Source organism: Anabrus simplex, chromosome X (assembly GCF_040414725.1).
Source record: "Anabrus simplex isolate iqAnaSimp1 chromosome X, ASM4041472v1, whole genome shotgun sequence".
Classification (NCBI taxonomy): domain Eukaryota; kingdom Metazoa; phylum Arthropoda; class Insecta; order Orthoptera; family Tettigoniidae; genus Anabrus; species Anabrus simplex.
In genome coordinates, this window is record NC_090279.1 from 203,949,662 (window position 1) to 203,970,378 (window position 20,717).

The 20,717-nt window shown below is 39.8% G+C and overlaps 1 protein-coding gene and 1 non-coding gene across 11 annotated transcripts in view; both read right to left on the minus strand.

The window, feature by feature from the left end:
- The window catches only part of tyf (twenty-four), a 486,874-nt gene that overhangs the window by 331,076 nt on the left and 135,081 nt on the right, over nucleotides 1-20,717 (minus strand). The gene's annotated exons all lie outside the window — the stretch shown is intronic.
- On the minus strand, nucleotides 10,949-11,025 carry TRNAS-CGA (transfer RNA serine (anticodon CGA)). The gene has a single exon. It is a non-coding gene; the product is annotated as a tRNA-Ser (tRNA).

The window sequence follows — 20,717 nt, forward strand, 5'->3', positions numbered from 1 at the left end:
TAAGGATGACAAAATTTGTTACTGCTAAACTGTAAAGGTATTGAAAAGAAAGGAATATAATTTGAGAAGTGATATTACAGATGCGGAAATTCTCACGGAATTTGAGTGTTTATCGTAGGCAGGTTTGGAACGGTAGGAGGGAGAGTATTAATACTGATGAACGAATAATTTGTAAGGTACGAAAAGTTAAGGACGAGAAACCTGAAATTCTACGTGTAAAACCTATCTCTAAATATAACAGGCAGCTTGATGTTACTGGGGGTGCACAGACCTTGCAAGGCTGGCGCAGACGCGGAATTATGTGATAAGATAATCAGCTACGTGGGTGAGATCCAGTGCTTCCAGTGCACTACTCCCGCTAACGATCACAGGGTGGGCTTGGCAGACTGGTATGCAACAGCAACTTCTGGCTCGGTGAGGGAAACTAACCCAGTTCTCATTTCCCTAGCAGGTCTCTACAATGAAGACTAAGCTATCTGTGACAGCTAATGGTGGAGCTGTTGTGATGAAACGCAACTTAAATGCACTGCACTAATACCGACATCATTCGATGTTACGAAACTATTTCCGTTGCTATAAAATTTGTTACGAAACGGATCATTTCCTGATAAGTTAGTTGCTAAAAAGCCCAGCACTATCACACGGGGCAGACAACCTTAGTTTAGGGATAGCTTCATTTGTTGTCCACGCTCTGGGTCGCTTTCTTAGTCATCCTGCAAACGATCGGCTTTATTTAAAGAGGCACGTCAAACGTGAGGGCAGAAAAATTATTAACGTTCAAACAAGCAAGTGATCCGCTGACACTTATGGCGCCAACGCAGACAGAATCTGCCTGAACACTATACAATACAGCAGACAAAAATATACTAACGACTACACACAAAAACACTAAAACAATCAGTGGATCTACGTTTCAAACCGAAAACAAAACAACAACAAAATCAGAAATTCTTTGCACCTAGGTAACTCCGGTTATTGGGCACGTAAAATCAATAAACAGACCCTCGTCAACTTGAATAAATCAGACAATTACAAAAGCACATACAGCTCTCCCACAACAAAGTTCAGCAACAAGCTGCCCGTTAAACACCGTAGTAATCCGTGGGTACAGTCGAGAAGATTTCGATTTTTCGGACATCGCAGATACAGCCTACACGGCCGCGATCTACCCCACTACACAAACAATTACACAAGAGACAATAGGACTGTGAAATCACTACTCATTTTCTTTTTCATGTGCGTACTTTACATGATTTTACAGGAAATATATACACGAGTGTTTCTCTCTTATTACTACACGAGCACTGGCAGATAAAAAGCATTTATACGAAAATGTAAAAACATGTATTTTATTCATCTGGCAATAAAAATGTCTGATCGACAGTATGAAATTAATATTTTACAATGATAAATGCCTAGAAAGCCTTCTGTTAATGAAATACTGCTTTTATAAACCTTTTCGTAAGGAGTTCTTATCCAAAATAAGTTTCAATGTGTATAAAATAAGGAAAAACACGCATTTCTTCCATTCGAAGGAAAGATTACATCTACTTTAGCATGATGTCTACCAGACCTCAGTATTAAAAAAAATCCGGATTACCTCGCAGCCAGGAAAGTTAAAATATTAAACTTTTAGAAGAAAGAGTTGAGGTACGACCTCACTTCAAGCTAATGGTGCGTTCCTCACAGCGATCAAGGCAAAGATAAGACCACATATCCCCATACTGCGAAGAGGTAATTAGGTTCCCTTTACGCTCATTTGTTAGAGTAACGGTACACCGTAAGAAAAGTGCAAGCTTCTGCGATGAGAAATTTGATACCATTTATATTAGCTCAAGTACTCTGGACAAATGACCGCTTACTGTCTAGCTTCTGAAATGGTCAGCAACAGTTCCAATCGATAACCCGGTTAACGAGTGAAACGCTCGTTATTTCAAGACTGAAAGGCCTAAAGAGTTTTAATACCTAAAAATGTTGTTGATATTAAGATAGGCTAGTTGCCCTGGAGCCGCGGCAAATTTCGGCAGCTACTGCCGGTATATCCTATCTCATATTGACAAGAGCTTTTATCAAAAAGAAAGTTGAAATACCATCAAGTAGGCTATTTTACATAATTATTAAAATTGAGAATTGCAACAGGCAGTCAACAGCCTGAAATTATTACTATTGCTTTAACCTTTTTTTCCATTTTTTTTTTCATTTGGTGACAATTTTAAGCTTCAAATGGTTACATGAACGAATCGTATCCACGAGATTTCTTTGTATTTTCTGTCCTAAATGGAGGATAATTTCTTTCACACACATTCACCGTGCCGTCTTATGTTTCTTTCTCGAGGTCTGTGAATTCTCAATTTTTGTCCATCATGACTAGCGCGGGCAATTCAAACGGGAAAATGCAAGTGAAAAGTATATCGTGAATAGCACAAAAAATATTTTTGCTGAAAGAAAAATAGCATGATCCCTGTACCAATAATTATATTAACGAGTTATGGGCACATGTCATCAACTCGTCCCACCTATCAACATGACGCAAAGCAAAGGAGATCAAAGAAGTGAGCAAAGACTGAACACGCAGAAGTGTTACATGAACAAAAAACATATTGAAGCGCAGTGATGTAGTCAGAATATTCATAGTCTTAACGTAGCGAAGTATGTATATAATTTCTCTAGTAATAATGGTATTTATTAATTTACCGCTAATTTTAATCTTAATTTGCTTAAAAGCAATTATCTTCCATTTACGACAAAATATATAATGAAATTGCATGGATACGTTTCGTCACATACCCGCTTCAAAGTTCAACTTGCATTCAGTGTCTCAGAATTGCCGATATTTCTCAACTACAGTAGAGTAACACTTGTCTGAGATATGGTTTACCATAATGGAATATATAAACGATTTTTAGTGAATACTATTTTACGCTTTCAACATTCAAAGATCGATCGTTACCGTCTACTGGCGACGGGTACGTACTGCAAAGCGGAAATATACGTGCAGCACCGTAGGTCTATGTCGTCTTCGTAGTTGACGCCAGAGGCAGTTGTGAAGCTTCTGGTAACTGAATGGCGGTTGGTACGCGTGGATGTTGACGGAGTGCAAGGAGTACCTTTGAATGTGGGACTGTTTTGCCATCTGTTTTGAATTACAACAATGAAAAAAGGCATCACTGGTATATGTCTTAGACTGACTGAACAGGCCTCGTATGAGGACATCCTGCATGAGAGGGTTAAAAGAAAACGAAAGAAAAAGATACTAGCGAGGTAACCGGTATTGTTTTAAGAGGAAGTACCGCTGACAATCATCTTCTATTAACACTAATCGGGGGGATATTAAAGAGTTACGACCCTTCGAAGAAAGAGTATCAGCTAAAGAAAGGGAAGGTCCATAAAAATGCATGACACCCCAAGCCTCCCAACCCAAATACCGTTGGGATCGGGAAAGGTCGGATACGAAAGACGAAAGCGGGGAGGCTAGCTCAAGCAAACGGAAGCAATGTTTTACTCAGCTAGGGGTCCCATAGTCACCAGTCAGTAATTCCAAGTCAAGAAGCTATGGAATTTCCTCTGAGTCCCCTCTTACGGTAAGCAAGGGAAGCCGCCCCCATTCATGGATAATTCTGGTGCACCGAATAATTCACTATGACATTCCAGGATACGCCCATTATCCATAATCCCAACGAGAGCTCCCTTTGTGGATCTGTGGTATAGAGGGACGGCCTCCGAATCCCAAGATTGAGACGCAGGTAGCCCTAAAGAGTTACTACTACTACTACTACTACTACTACTACTACATTCTACCTTATGGCAGAGCTTGTCATGGGACATCTTTGATATTGTCCTCTTCCTCGTTTGCCTTTCACCATTCCTTCTATTCCTTCTTTCAGTAAACAGTCCCTCCTCAAACAATGTCCGATCCAGTTCATTTTTTCCCTTCTAATGATTTGCAACATACTTCGTTCTTCTCCAACTCCTCGTAGTACCTCCTCATTCCGTACCCCCTCCTCCCATTTCACTTGTTTCATTCTCCTCCATACCCACATCTCTAGCGACTTATCTCTCTTCTTCCTTTCGCAGTATCCAAGTATCTGCGCCATACAGCGCTATGCTCCAAATATAACACTTAGCAAGTCTTTTCCTGAAGTCTTTGTTTAGTGGCCCACAAAGTAATTTCGATTTTCTCTTAAAACCTCCTTTTGCTATGGCAATTCTCTTCTTAATTTCTGTCATGCAATACATATCATCTCTGATCATACTTCCCAAATACTTAAAGTCACCGGAATTATCCATGAATGGGGGTGGCTTCCCTTGCTTACCATAAGAGGGGACTCAGAGGAAATTCCATAGGTTCTTGTCTTGGGAGTATACATTGGTTACTTGCTCAATTTCTTCTCCCCCTACACTAATACAACTTCTACCTCTTCCTCCAATTACCATACTTTTCGTTTTATTATTAATTCCCATTCCATATTATAGTTTCTATTACTACATTATTATTATTATTATTATTATTATTATTATTATTATTATTATTATTATTATTATGTTCGTATCGGCGTACTAAGGACCACGTTATTTCTTCTCTGGGCTTTGACCTTTGCCCAGTGCTCCTTCATTCGTTGCCGGTGTTACTCTTTTCTTTCCTCCGTCCTTGTCTTTCCCGTCTTCAACTTTGGCCTTTCTTGAAAACCCTGGTGGTTTTTGAGTTTCCTCCTGCGTGGTTTGCGTTCTTGTTTATCTTCATAAGTGAACCCCATCTCCTGTAGGTCCCTTTCCACCTCCTTGAACCAAGTTGGCTAGGTCTTCTTATCTTTAAAATACGATCCGGTTCGATAATTGTGTTCGTTTCATTCTTAGCAAGTGGCCATAAAATGCTATTCATTGTTATTTATTTTTACAAGCTGAGAGAGAGAGAGAGACTCATCCCATTATACACCGTCAGATCTGTGTTAGATTCATGACAGAGCTCAGAGTCAAATCCGAGGTAACCGCGAGGAAGGGTACAAACTGAAAGACGACGAAGGACACCCAAGATGAACGAAAATGCATTTCTTGACTAGCAGGAGGGTTTGTAAATCCTGATGGTCCAACACGACTGTTTATTTGCTTTATGCACGAAAGAACACGAAAGTGTGTAAGATCATGAATGCAGCAACTTGTTTCGTGGTCTTCGGTGTCCAATACACATCGAGGACAGAACAGCTGGTCTGACACAGTGAACGATGAGGCAAGCGAACGCGAGCCACTGACCAGCTAGACCTAACTTGCTTGTCCTCAATACCTCGTACAGTCGCGTGCAAAACACGCACACAAAAAGAGGGCGGAACCTTGCCGATAAGCGCATTACACACAAGAAATACCAACTTCGTCGAATTTCCGCGAGAGTTAAGGGCAATGATCCTGAATAGAACCAGAATTTCGAACTTCTTTACTCTGTTTGGAAAAGAGTGCTTCCATGCACAAGAAAAGACATTTTTACGATAATTCACAAACCAATTAAGAAAAATATGAAACCTCATTCTGAGACAGATAACACAAGCTCTGAACTGCAGGTTTCCGCAACCCCTCTCTATCCCTCTCATTTAGGTACAGTGAGTAAAAACGAAACTCATACACTAGAAGAAAACTCATTTGGATTCAACAAAAAATATAAAACTGTTACTTTATTCTAGTCTTGGTTCTTGTTAAACAAACACACATTTCTCTATTAAGGTACAAAGTAAATCAACTCCTATTTCTTATACTTACAAAGAAAATTAATACAGTATTCATAAACATGCATGAGACAGGTCAAAGTAAAACTCATACCTTCAAACAGTTCCTGAGCGATCTCTAAATAACACAATGTTTCTAACAGTCAATACTTTGTAGGATACCATTTAGCACTTTTAACGGCTCTTAGACGATTAGGTATAGATTGCACCAACTTTTCGCAAAAAGATGGGTCTATTTTCTTCCATTCATCACAAAGCCATTTTCAGATCATCTTTGTTCGAAGTCCGATGTTTTCTTATCGCTACGTAATGCCATATATTTTCTATCACATTTAAGTCTGGTGACTGTGGAGGTATCTCTAGTACTTTTGGGTAATTATACAGCAGTCCATCCGTACTTTATGAACTTTGTGCTTCGGGTCGTTATCTTGGTAATACTTAAATCGATCAGTATTCCAAACTTGTGAGCACTAGGTCGTAAATGTTCTTTCAGTGTAGATACCGAACACATGTTTAAGCATGGTCCCATCAATAAAAGTCAACTCTCCTGGTCCACTAGCTGCCATGCACCCCAGACAGTTACACTACCTCCATCATGTTTGACACTTGGACGTAGATTGTTAGCTTTCAACTCATTTGGTTTTCTCCAGACATTAACCTTTCCATCTGATCCGTTTGCTTTTATCTGCAAAAATTACGGTCTTCCAGAAGTCAAAATCTTTTCCTATGTACTCCTTAATGAAGCCCAATCTTTTCTTCCTGTTACGATTGCTAACTTTTTTTTTCCCTAGCTATTCGTCCACGCCTGTTACTTTTCCTTAGGTAAGTCAAATAGTTTCTGGATGTGCTCTCTTGTATGTTCCTCAGCCATCACAGCCAGTTTCGGAGCACTAATCGCTGACTTTTTCTTCACTTCCCTTATTTTCAATGCTGCGTGTACTTTTATATCTATAACGTACTGTACAGTTACATGACTCCTGTTTACAAGTTTACCAATTTCCCGGAGTGATTTTCCTCTATTATGGTGAAAAATCATCAGTTCTCTTTTTTCTTTCGAAGACTGTCCTATTTGACGCCCCATGATAGCTAGCACCTGTACTTCACAACTCTCCATAAACTGAATGTGGTGTCGAAACACAAAACATACAGCATTTGTACTGCCCTCGTATCTGCCCATGTAGGAGTTTCATTTTGACGTGCCCCAGTAACATATAGACAAAGAATCGATCTGTTATATCTTGCTAAGTTACGGGATACGCTAACTAGCCTGTGGTGACTTAATAATTTCAAGGCATGCCTTTATTGTTCCACACATATAATGCGAACATAAAAATTATCGTCCACATTTCTATTCATAAACACATAATAGTTAGGCCTACAGTGGTGTATGAGTTTCACTTTGACTCACTGTACATAATGAAATGAATAATGTAATTTATGTCCCACAAACTACTTTTACGCTTTTCGGAGACGCCGATGTGACGGAATTTTATCCCACAGGAGTTCCTTCCGTGCCAGTAAATCTGACGCGAGGCTGGCGTATTTGAACACTTTCAACCAGCGGACTGAGCCATATTCCAACCCGCCAACTCTGAGTCAGAAGGTTAATGCTCTACCGTCTGAACTACGTAAGCCTGTCTTTTAGGTACACACAGCATAGAGATTACTTTTGCAATCATTTGTGACTATACTGTAACACTAACAATCTAAACTGTGTAACGTAGAGCATAAATCGTGCTACTTCTGAACCATTGTATTGTTAATATTCATCGGTGAAGTAGTAACTCTCTATCAAATGTAAACACACAGTTTCATTTAGCTATGAATGTATTAGAACCCTTTAACGCTCACATTATTTTAGGTAGTTTGCCTACATGAACAGTGGCTAAATATTTAGACACTTCAATAAAGTTGAATATGCTTGACAGAAGCCATTGATATTGAGCCTTATTGAATATGGCGGTGTCTGGAGACGTTCAGTGGCTTAATATTTGGCCACTTTCTGTTCTGTGTGTCATTTCCTGCACTGTGCTGCCATTTGGGACGAAAGAGGCTAAATATTTAGACTCTGAGTTCTTGCATACCTAGAAGTATCACATGTGTATATTCTCAGTTTGTTGCTATATATCCCGATATTCATAATTTCATGGAAGTATACATGATTTTTAACTATTGTAAATAATCCATGTGAAGCTAATAGCTAACAGTGCACACATTTAGCACCAGCCTATTGTCAGTAGAAATGAACAGTGGCTAAATATTTAGCCACCAGGCTCTTAAGTTCGTTTGAAAGGGTTTTATGAAAAACAATATCAAATCCAATTAACAGTTACCCCTGCTACAAATAATGTTCTGATAATAAAAAATAAAATTTGACCACTCAGGGGAAATTCAGGTGGCCAAATACTGACTTCCAAAAGGGTTAAAAGTGTGACTGGTTCCCGTATTTCAGAATGAATTAGCATCTACACATGTAATTACTTGTTTTAACGAGACCATAAAAAAATGCACGATTTATAAGACGCGTTTAGCAAAACTGATGTCTAAATCAATGGCCTGGGATTTATTAGAATCAGTAACGCCTTGACTTGCACGTAGTAACATTTGTGCATTTCTATCTTAAATATTACGACAGATACATAAGAAATGTTATGGTAGTTACAGCATCATTTCATTGTGCGCTCATAAACTGGCTCATTTAATCGACCATAAAGGCTCACACAGTGAGTAGAAAGAAAAAGGAACTTGCATTCTATGGGTACAGAAGATTTCGATGGATTCCCTGTAACATATTGACGTGAGTCCTCCAGTTTAAATGTGTATTTATAAGCTACTGACCTGTACCCATGCGTTTTGTACGATTATTTCCCCATGACTTTTAAGAAAAAGGTTCAACGATAAGTGCAATGGACTATGTTACATAATATTATCAATACATTCTTCTTGCGTAGTTTCATCGCAGAATGTCCAACCAATGTCTGAGGTTCCGCGTCCGGGATGATCTCCGGTCTTGTCCATATTTTCCTTTTATGGCCAACTGTATAATTTGTCATTTCTGAAGTTGTGACCGAAATAGGTACTTTCTTATATTTTGAAACGGTCAAAACTTCACATGATTTCCTTGTCCATCACGTTCTTCAAATTAAAGGAAACACTGAAGCCCACGAGAACTATGTCATCTTGAAGTGAAAATAAACTTGCAAATTTGTGCAATTTTGCTTCGAGTCCTAATGTGAAGCCCACCGCCCTTCCTCGCCAAAACCTCTAATCGGTACCGTCAGGGAGTTTTGGCTATTTTAACACGTTTCTAGGGATCTTGGGAATATTAGCTTCACCGTTACCAAGTTTAGATTTCTACGACGCCCGGAAGAGCCTCTTATTGCATGTATATTTTCATTTCGACTTCCATTTATTAGTGTAGATAAATCCACGGAACGGCGTTGCGGAACTTCTGTGGGAAAAGAAGTGAAAAATACAGCATGCGGCAAAGCAAACAATAATGAAATTATAAACATGTTCTTAACATCGAACAATACTGCATGTCTCCACTTCAAAGACAATGGACGCAACAAGATATAGTGTCACTTATCCTGGACCAACATTTGGAGAACGTCACTTGATTTCCCGTGCTCTTTCCACACCCAGGATTTCGCGCATCTGAAATAATCAGTTTTCCAGTCAAATGACCTAGTAATGTTCCCGAATTACGAGAGAAAATAGATATCATTTGCTTAAATCGCACCGACACAGGTCTTACGGTGACGATGCGATAGGAGTGGTAGGGAAGAGCAGCCTACTGTGAAAGTGGGAAACCACGAAAACCATTTTCAGGGCTGCCAACAGCGGGATTCGAAGCTACGGTAGCAGAATGCCGACAACGAATTTCGCTCAATACATTTATCACTAATGGAAGTATAGTTATTTTCATACCGATAAGTCAATATATGTATTTGGGGACATGAAATTAAGCGAAATAAATACAATTTATTGCTCCTTTCGTAGCTTGTTTTGTGAGATTACTGCCACATTTTCCCCTTCTATATCATACTTCAAAACGTTTTCACTCGCACTTTTTATCTGCATTTTTAAAAGATTAGACAGAATTTGTTTTCTCTTCAACCACTTCTTGGGCGAAAACCTCGATAAAATCGAATGCTTCATTAGCGCCCTAGACTCAACGGACGCAGCTGTCATCAGACAGGCCTAACAGTTGATCAACAACAAAGGCCTAGTGTTGGAACTCTTTGGAGGGCACGGCTACAAGTATTTGGCCGACGTGATTCAAGAGTTTGGAAGAAGTTGAGTGTTAGGAACGTTGATGGATTTGCTAAACATTAATTCGAATTAAATTTGAAAAAAACTCCTCTTACGAGTGCTGGCAAGATTGGTTTCAGTAGATGTCGAGCGGAGTTTCTCTTTATATACAAGAATGGACTGAGCTCAAGTTTGTTAATTATACAAATCCAGTAAATGGGATAACGAAAGTTCGTGTAACTAGTTTAAACCTTAATAACGTGATTTCATCAACACTTTTTTTTTTACACCTTTATGTATTTTCATACCTTTTTTTTTTTTTTTTCTTGTCTGACCGTACTTTCCATCTTACAATCCTTTCCCAAGTTATTACTATGTCTATCCATGTGTATTCGGTTGATGTAGCCTTTCCTTAAAGGTCTTAACGATAACAGTATCGCGATTACTGATGTTCGACTTCGCCAGAAGCGTATGGTAGGGGGTCCTATTGGATTGTTCTTCATACAGCACAGTCTGAACAACTGTCTAGTGGAATGGGTGTGATTATTTTATAAATGTTTCGTAGACTTAAAATTCACTCAGATATTACAAGAATAATATTGTAGCTTCAAGCTGCAAATACACTGCAGGTTACGTTGTGATTTCTTTCAATTTCAGAGCCTTCCAGCGTTATTAGTAAACACTAAATGAACTGTTTACAGGTGAAAAACAATTATTTACCATGCACGATGTTTTCAAAGGAGATTAACATACGACCCCTAGTAAAAATAGTAACAGAAAAGAGGAATAACGGTATCGGGAAAGTACCCATCGTTGACGGGTCAGTTTTTGTACAATTCCAGCAGTAATGCCATCATGTGGAGGTAAGTGGCAGCAGAAGAGAGTTGACAGGCCGGTGAATAGTCAACGTAATATTATTATGGGACAAGTTACGTACATGTAGTACGTGTTGAAGAGATGTTAAGTACAGAACAAAAATGGCCAGCCGGACACCAGTGGGATCCGAACCCACAACCTCCCGATTTCGCGTCGGTTGCTCTACCAATTGAGCTATGGTGGCCACTGTGTCCAGCTGGCCATTTTTGTTCTGTACTTAACATCTCTTCAACACGTACTACATGTATGTAACATGACCTAAAACGTTGAAAGTCTGTTTCGATTACAATGCGGTCGTGAAAATTCAATATTCATTTATTATGGGACACTTCTACACGTTCCCCCTGACGATGACTTTTGCTAAATTTGAAATATTTCACTGACAGTATGGTTTTTAGGCAAAAATATTTCTTACGATTTGTGCAATAAGTATTTTCTCATTTGTTTCTTCTCAGGATATTTCGTCTGTCCATGGACTTGCGACTTCTTGAAAGGGGAAAAAAAATCTTAGACATAAGCTAGATAAATCCTTGATCCACGTTTTGCGGCTGCTACACCATTCAGTAGGTTCACCTTGAGTGGCTGGTATCGTATGCCCACGTGCCCTCCTTTATCATCGGCAGCAGGTGTTCACAGAGCACATGTGTCGTAAGCACATTACTTCCGCACATTTTACAACTGGAGTAAACTTATAGATGTAGTGTTTACTAACAGTTTCATTCGGGTGGAAACTTCAATCCAACAACACACCGGAACAGAATTCACTTCCCCCCGCCGTTAAACACTTCACAGCTTTCTCGTCTTGCGCTGGTGACGAGGACGGTAGTTCAATATCTGCAATACCGTCATGAGGATTATGATTGGCTTACGTACAACATAATTTCAAATAAGGAACTACTCCAGAATTTACAGGTTAAAAAAAAACTTTTTCAAACATGATTTTTTCAAAAGAGATTACCTAACGACCCCTCGTAAAAATAGTAAAACAGAAAGACGGCTCAGTATTTGTACGATTCTTGTAGTAATGCTATATTGTGGAGGTAAGTGGCAGCAGAAGAGACCGTACACAGGCCGGTGAATAGTCAGCGTAATGTCATTCTGACACACTTCCACAAGTTCCCTCTGAGGATTAGTGGTAGCGGTTGGCCTCCACCTCCCAAGAACGTACGCTGGAAACCGACAGCGGCACTATTTTTATCTGAGACTGCAGAAGGTCTAGAGAAATTGCTGAATGGTATGGATAGAGTATTGGATAAGGAGTACAATATGAAAATAAATAAGTCCAAAACAAATTGTAATAGCCTGGTTCTGTCGAAACACCAGGGGGTCTGCTTAAAGCTTAACATCTCTATCCGATGGACGAATCACCATCAACAGCGCCATATGCCCTCACTGTTAACCGATGCGGGAAATATTAGATAAGGAAATGAAGTCTTAAAGGAAGTAGATTAATACTGTTACTTGGGTAGTAAAATAACTAACGATGGCAGAAGTAAGGACAAAGTGCAGAGTAGAACAAGCAAGGAAGGCCGTTCTTAAGAAAATATTTCTTTTTTCGCTTCGAACATCGATATAGGAATTAGGACGTTTTTGAAGACTTTCGTCTGGAGCGTGGCATCGTACGGAAGTGAAACACGGACGATAACTAGTTCAGAAAGAAAAATATTAGAAGCTTTTGAAATGTGGTGTTACAGAAGAATGCAGAAGGTGAGAGATCGAGTCACGAATGGAGGGATACCGAATCAAATTGGTGAGAGGTAACCCATTTGGCTAAATATGACGAGAAGAGAAAGAATGGTAGGAAATCTTAAGACTCCCACGACTTGTACAGGTGTTTTTGAGATAACTGTAGACGGTAAAATGTAAGGGGTAGACCAAGGTCTGAATATGACAAGCAGATTAGAACAGATGTAAGATGCAGCAGTTATCTAGAAATAAAAAAAAGGTTAGCACATAGTAGGGTGGCATGGAAGGCTGCATCAAAACAGTATATGGACTGATCACTCAAATAACAAGCTCTCTGCATGTCCAACCCTTATTTTTCTCTATGAAGTCGAGTCTGAAGCAAGATGAATCTTCGCAGCGAGTTTTTACGACCGGAAGCCCTTCCTGAGGAACTTCATCAAAGGAGTTGAGATGAAATGAATGACGCGGTGTATAATAGTGGGAAGGAGTGGGTGAAACCCGGTGCCGGCACATTATTATTATTATTATTATTATTATTATTATTATTATTATTATTATTATTATTTATTTTCCTTAAATTGTACATGTACAATTTAGGGGTGGTAGATGGAGAAACGGCAAGCCCCACATACACGGAAGTGCCAACATAGCCTGTTCCTGTCGAAGCACCAAAGGGTCTGCTTAATGCTTAACGTCTCAATCCGTCGGACGAATCACCATCAATAGCGCCATATGCCCTCACTCCACATGAATACCGCGGAGGAGTTTTATAGCATGCAGTCTAATGATTAGAATATGTACACCAACTTTCCTACCCTGCTGGCCAACATTCTGATGGTGACCATTTTTTCGACCAACGGGACTCGAACCGGTTAACCACGGCCACAAGGCAGGTTTCAGGATAGGCTCTATATTTGATAGGAAAGGTTATTTCAGTAAGGCTCAAACTTGTAAGTTTCGAGTATACAGTGTAACCTCGATCTCTCGAATCACCTCGGGAGCTAAATTTTATTTCGAGTTATAGAGAATAACGTTTTTGAGCACGTGTAGCACATAATTGAATCATATGTATCTATGGGCTTATATTCAATACATTACTTTTTACAGTACTTAAAAATATACAAACAATTTATGGCATCCCTAATTATAACACTTATTTAAACTCCATGACATCACAGCCCTTCAAGGGCCTTGGACTACCAAGCGACCGCTGCTCAGCCCGAAGGCCTGCAGATTACGAGGTGTCGTGTGGTCAGCATGACAAATCCTCTCGGCTGTTATTGGCTTTCTAGACCGGGGCCACTATCTTACCGTCAGTTAGCTCCTCAATTCTAATCACGTAGGCTGAGTGGACCTCGAACCAGCCCTCAAGTCCAGGTAAAAATCCTGGATCTGGCCGGGAATCGAACCCGGGGCCTCCGGGTAAGAGGCAGCCCTACACCGCGATAACCCTTATTTGAGTAACAATTTGGTAAAGACAGGATACAGTACATACAGTAGTGAAACAAGAAACATACCTCGGTTAAAATCTTTGGAAAAATCCGTTAGTCTCTTCTGTTTGTTACTGTTAACCTTTCCTTCCTTCAAATTGAACCTTCGTCAATACCACGCAGCCGAGATTCGTAAATGGAGTTTGTCATCCGCGACTTAGGGGGCTGTTTTCGTATGTGACCGGTGATTCACACCCGAGAAACAGCGAGGCTTCGCCAATTTTCCTATCATTAGAAGTATTCTTTACTCGTTAACTGTTCCTAACAAACGACAAGTGCCGTATTGCACAGTTAATGTTGCACAAAATTCGAGTTAGAGTAATTTTTTGCTTCAAGGGAGGAAATGTTTGCTTCGAGAAATCGAGAAATTCGTGTAACCGAATTTCCAGTAACAGAAATTAATACACGCGAAGAATGGGGCAAACAGACGGGAAATTTAAGTTACTTCGAGATACTGCAAATTAGAACAATGGAGGTCCGAGATATCGAGGTTCGACAGTATTTTAGATTCAGGAGGACAAATGAGCTGCATCGCTATTGACCTATCCAGTGTTTTTGATAGGGAGACTACTGGCAAAAATGATTGCTGTTGGACAATAAAAAAAGATTAACTGAATGAGTGGCTAAATTTTTAGCAAAAAACAGAATAAGAGATGCAGGTTGCAAGGGATGAAATTATCTTTATAGGCTGGCATAAAACAAAACAATAGCGATTCAGAAAACAATGATTTCACTATTAAATCATTCTCCGTTCAATAATCTAAATATCGTGTAGCATGCGTGTCGTATACTACAAAAACACACATTCACAACGGGTAAAGTTAGCCATGGATATCATTTGGCAACAAGCAAAACAACTAACCATCCATTATGTTTCTCCTTGGTGAAAGGTCTGCAGCTTACATTGTGAGGACAAACAGTAATAAAAAACCGACACGGTGACTCACTCAGCAGTAAGAAAAAATACCACACGTGATCTGAACAAGCTCAGGTATTTTTGTTAACCTAAGTAGTTCTGCAAAAAAAAAAAAAAAAAAAAATGGAACGCTTCCATCTTCTTAGCCTTGTTTACGGACATAATGAAGAGTTTTTCAACTATCATTGAGGCAAGTCCCTTCTCCATGACAAGTGAAGCGTGGGCTGTAGCAACGTTGTATGCGACACAATTTTGAAAAATGAAATGTTTGGCGAAAGAAATGGAATTCGATGGGCAGCTATCAATAGTAATGGGGCTCATGGAAGGAAGGAAGGAAGGAAGGAAAGAAGGAAGTAGAGCTGAGTCAGCAAAGAGGATGCATCTGGATGTGCTAGAAGTGAGTGATATTCGGGTAAGGAGAGAGAACGAGGAAGAGATAGGAGATTATAAGTGTACTTGACGGGTGTTACAAAGGGATGGGAAGGGAAGGGAAGGGAAGGGAAGAGTCTGGAGTAGGGCTGTTCATCAGGAATACTATTGCACGCAACATGTTTCTGTTAGGCACGTAAATGAGCGAATGATGTGGGTAGAATTGGCAGTTGGCGGAATTAGGACAAGAATTGTCTCAGTGTATTCACCCTGTGAGGGTGCATATGAGGATGAAGTGGACAAGTTTTACGAAGCATTGCGTGACATCGTAGTCAGGGTTAACAGCAAGGATAGAATAGTGCTAATGGGCGATTTCAATGCGAGAGCTGGAAATAGAACTGCAGGATACGAAAGGGTGATTGGTAAATGTGGGGAAGATATGGATGCTAATGGGAATGGGAAGCGTTTGCTGGACTTCTGTGCTAGTATGGGTTTAGCTGTTACGAATACATTCTTCAAGCATAAGGCTACTCATCGCTACACATGGGAGGCTAGGGGTACCATATCAATAATAGACTATATCTTAACAGACTTCGAATTTAGAAAATCTGTTAGGAGTGTACGAGTTTTTCGGGGATTTCTCGATGAAACAGACCACTATCTGATCTGTACTGTGAAATATGTCTGCAAACGAATAAGGGTAGAAAATCTCCAGGGCGAGGAAATTAGACAAGTGCATGGATATAATTATTGAAAAATTCCGAACATTTACATAAAGAAGGTTCAGGATATAGAAAGAGAATGGGTGGCCTTCAGGGATGCTGTAGTAGCAACAACAGAGGAATACCTAGGAATAACTGTGTGTAAAGATGGGAAAAAGCAAACATCTTGGTGGAATAAAGTGAGAGCAGCTTGTAAACATTAAAAAAAAAGAAGGCTTCTCAGAAATTAATCCAAACAAGGGCTCATGCAGACTGAGAATTGTACATAGATGAAACAGAGCTACACAAATAGGTGTTGAATCTAAAAATAAGTCTTGGGAAGACGTTGGCAATAACCTGGAAAGTCTAGGTCAAGCAGCAGGGAAACCTTTCTGGACAGTTATAAACAATCTTAGGAAGGGAGGGGAAAAGGAAATGAACAGTGTTTTGGGACATTCAGGTGAACTCATGATAGATCGCACGGAATATCTGGACAGGTGGAGGGAATATTTTTAAAATCTTCTCAACGTAAAAGGAAATCTTCATGATGGTGTCGCGAACAACGGAGGTCATGGGGAGGAGGAAAATGATGTTGGTTAAATTACGCTTGAGGAACTGGAAAGGATGGTAAATAAACTCCATTGTCAAAAAGCAGCAGGAATAGATGAAATTAGACCTGAAATGGTGAAGTATAGTGGGAAGGCAGGGATGAAATGGCTTCAGAGAATAACAAGATTAGCGTGGAGTGTTGGTAAGGTACCTTCGGATTGGACAAAAGTAGTAATTGCACCTATCTATAAGCAAGGGAACAGGAAGGATTGCAACAACTATCGAGGTATCTCATTGATTAGTGTACCAGGCAAAGTATTCACTGGCATCTTGGAAGCGAGGGTGCGATCAGTGGTTGAGATGAAGTTGGATGAAAATTAGTGTGGTTTCAGACTACAGAGGGGCTGTGAGGATCAGATTTTCAGTATGCGCCAGATATTTGAAAAATGCTACGAGAGGAATAGACAGTTTTATGTTTCACTGATCTAGAGAAAGCATATAGCAGGGTATCAAAGGAAAAGATGTTCACCATACTGGGGGACTATGGGATCAGGGTAGATTATTAAAATCAAAGGCATTTATGTTGACAGTTTGGCTGCAGTGAGAATTGATGGTAGAACGAGTTCTTGGTTCAGGGTACTTACAGGGGTTAGACACGGTTGTAATCTTTCACCTTTGTTGTTCCTAGTTTACATGGACCATCTACTGAAAGGTATAAAATGGCAGGGAGGGATTCAGTTAGGTGGAAATGTAGTAAGCAGTCTGGCCTATGCTGACGACTTTGTCTTAATGGCAGATTGTGCTGAAAGCCTGCAGTTTAATATCTTGGAACTTGAAAACAGGTGCAATGAGTATGGTATGAAAATTAGCCTTTCGAAGACTAAATTGATCTCAGTAGGTAAGAAATTCCACATAACTGAATGGCAGGTTGGCGATACAAACCTGGAATAGGTAGATATTTTCAAGTATTTAGGATGTGTGTAGAATTAAATGAGGCCACAGCATTGGTTGCAAACAGGAGATTTTGGCGAAGTCTAATAAATTTACAGAGGTTTGCAGACTGAACGCTGAAAGGCATAACAGTCTATAATGATGTATATTTGTATAAATGTATTACTCAAAGTTAGTTTCGGCAGACTGAAAAATCTAAAAGTTATTTTTAAAAATTAAAAAATATACGTCGAGTGGCACAGTGGCGAGATCCTTCCTTTATGATAGCAGCCCCAAGAGGTATTCTCACATGTAGAATTACAACGGAAATCATAAATCCGAAAAATGCGACATTTTCTGTGTTATTGGCCGGCTGAGATGAAAAATTTTATACACATTGAGGGCGACTAAATGAATCGGGATTGTCTCTCCTTTAAGCCTAGAAAATTTGGTAGGACAGTTCTTTTTTAGAGTTAGAGAACAAACTCAAATTTTAGCTTACACTTAGATTTTCAAGAAAGGTTATATATGAGTATATGCACAAAGTAATAAATCATGTTTGTGTGATTTATAGATAGTACCTACGTATTTTCTTTATTGATTTCATATGTTGGTATGTGGCCAAGAGATACTGACCGAAAGGCAGCTTTACGGTTAGCATCTGTGCCCACTTGGGCCATAATATAGTTAGGATTCAGGCCAGTATCTACCAACATCATTTTTGTTAACTTAGATTTCTAAATTCCCTATTAATTAGACTGATGTTTTGCACGATCTGTAATTGTAGCCATGATAAGCTTTTGGCCGTGTCAAGAAAACAAGGTGAAATTATTTACGTTTCGCAGAAGACCTTGCTTTCATGACTCGGTAAAAACCCCAAAGCATACCATCATATCTTCAAATTTCATCTTGTCTCAGATATCCTGCCCAGCCATATTACATGTGACGACGTCCAAGCCGCGCCATAGAACATGTATTTTGTGTATGGTCAACGGAACGCTTGGTCACATTTTTGCAGGACTGCAGGGGATACTGGAGGCCTGTAGGCCACTCCCTTTAACAAAGGAGGGCCTTATCGCACAGCAACCACACATCCTAAACCATGTGCACCGCTAATATACGCTTCGTAACGAAGATTGAGGTGGACTATTCGATGTGTTGTTCTTCTTGGGTAGATTAAGGTTTCTTGACAAATTGTGGAACGCATGTCCATCATACCGGAAGCTTCGTCCAACTTTTGACGCCCCACAGCATCCAAACCATGCACTTCCGGACACGGATCCGCCCTTAAAAAAATAATTTCCCTGCATAACATACTACGCGTTGTAGGAGGTGTTTTGAATCACTCTGTATACACAGTGGGTTAACAGAAGTACCCACCTCAAATAACAAGTGAACAGTTACATTATACTTCCACTAACGTTACCAAGGGTCTCATATATGAACTTGAGAACTGCTGAGACAATTGTACCACCTTGAAATCATGGACATCACAGATTCAGCGCAGTAATTATTTTGAAAATCGGACAAGAATAGAGAAAACTGGATCGTATTCGCAGATGCTTCACTTGCCAGCCGTGGGCCACCCCATTCGACTGAATTACTTACCAGGCGGTGAAAATTCCCGATACACTGACACATGAGCAGTTGACGTCTACTTTCCCCCTCACGTTCTTCTGACAGCTAAGTATTCGTTGCATGTGCCTGTAAATACATTATCTTGTCCAATATATAAGTTATAATATAAGATTCTACACCCTAGTCCAAGTTTCAATTGAACAACCTTCAAATGGATTTGGAAACATCGCAAGATTAAATCAGTTTTCAGTTAAACATAGCTATGGACATGACATAACTAATTTTATACGCATTGAGGGCGACTAAATGGGGACTCTCCACCTTTTGAGGCTATCAGATTTGGTCGAACAGTTTCTTTTTAAAGTTAGATTAGAGAACAAACTGAAATTTGTGCTTACATTTAGATTTTCGAAAAGATGAGTTATATATATGCACAAAGTAATAATGTTATTTGTGTGATTTACAGATATTACCTATGCATTTTCGTCATTTCTTTCATAGAGAATTGCCGAAGGGCAGGTTTGCGGTTAGCATCTGTGACCACTTGTGCCAGTATCCAGTTAAGACTCAGGTCCGCATTCACAAACATTAGTCATTTTTGTCGTTAGATTTCTGTAACTCTGATGTCAAATACTGACAACGCTCGCGTCTGTATTCACCACAATGTATTATCCTGGTTTACTGAACCTAAGTTTTCGTTTCAATATGAATTTAAATATTAAACGTTTAATCTTGACACACGGAAAACTAATGACTACTTACTGCCCAAGAAACAAACCAGACGAGTTTATAAGTAGATTCAGTTTTCGAAATTGTTACCGTAAACCATGTCATAATGTATGACTTACCAGTATAAGGAATTGTTACTCAATTTTTCATAGATAAAATTTTACCGGCCGACCTTTCTTCCAGTATAGGTTTAAGCCAGGGCATGAAAAATCCCGGACGCCAGGTCACCATGGCACCTAAAATTCGTTCTTTAGCATCCGTTTTAGCTCTCTCTCTTTATATACAGTGCCTCACAGAATTGAGCGTACACCTGGAAGTAAACACTACTATCAAAGATAACGACCAAGTTTGACAAGTGGCGTATTACTGAAATCGAGTAGCAAGCTCTGCCACACTATCTGTCTCAACAGAAATCACATTCCTCTGTCCATGACCCATCCTGCATATAAACATCGCTACCCTATATAGCCTACTACAAAATTGTGCGAACACGACAGATTGCTTTCCCAGTATATCCAGTTATGCAGAAGAAAGGAACGTGTTGGACGCTACAGATACTCCTCAGTGCTCGTTTAGTTAACTTCAGGTAATAATGGACCGGAGAAAAGAAACTTCTGTACAAGAACCGCACATAACAGTGAAATGGACGAAGGAGGGTAGATCTTCAGCCGAAAATGCACATGCAATAGGAAGACCGCGATCAACAATCTAAGGTATTGTCGACAGATATAAACGCGAAGGAAGGGTACACAAAGTAGGAAGAGGACGGAAACCAGTGTTACAGGACGGACACAAACGTATCATCATCCGACAATTCCGCAAAGATCTACATGCAAGTATCCCCAAACTGACGTCCGAGGTAGTGTCCACGATTAATCGACTGGTGTCATGCGAGACCGTTAGGACACTAAGATCAGCAAACTTCAAT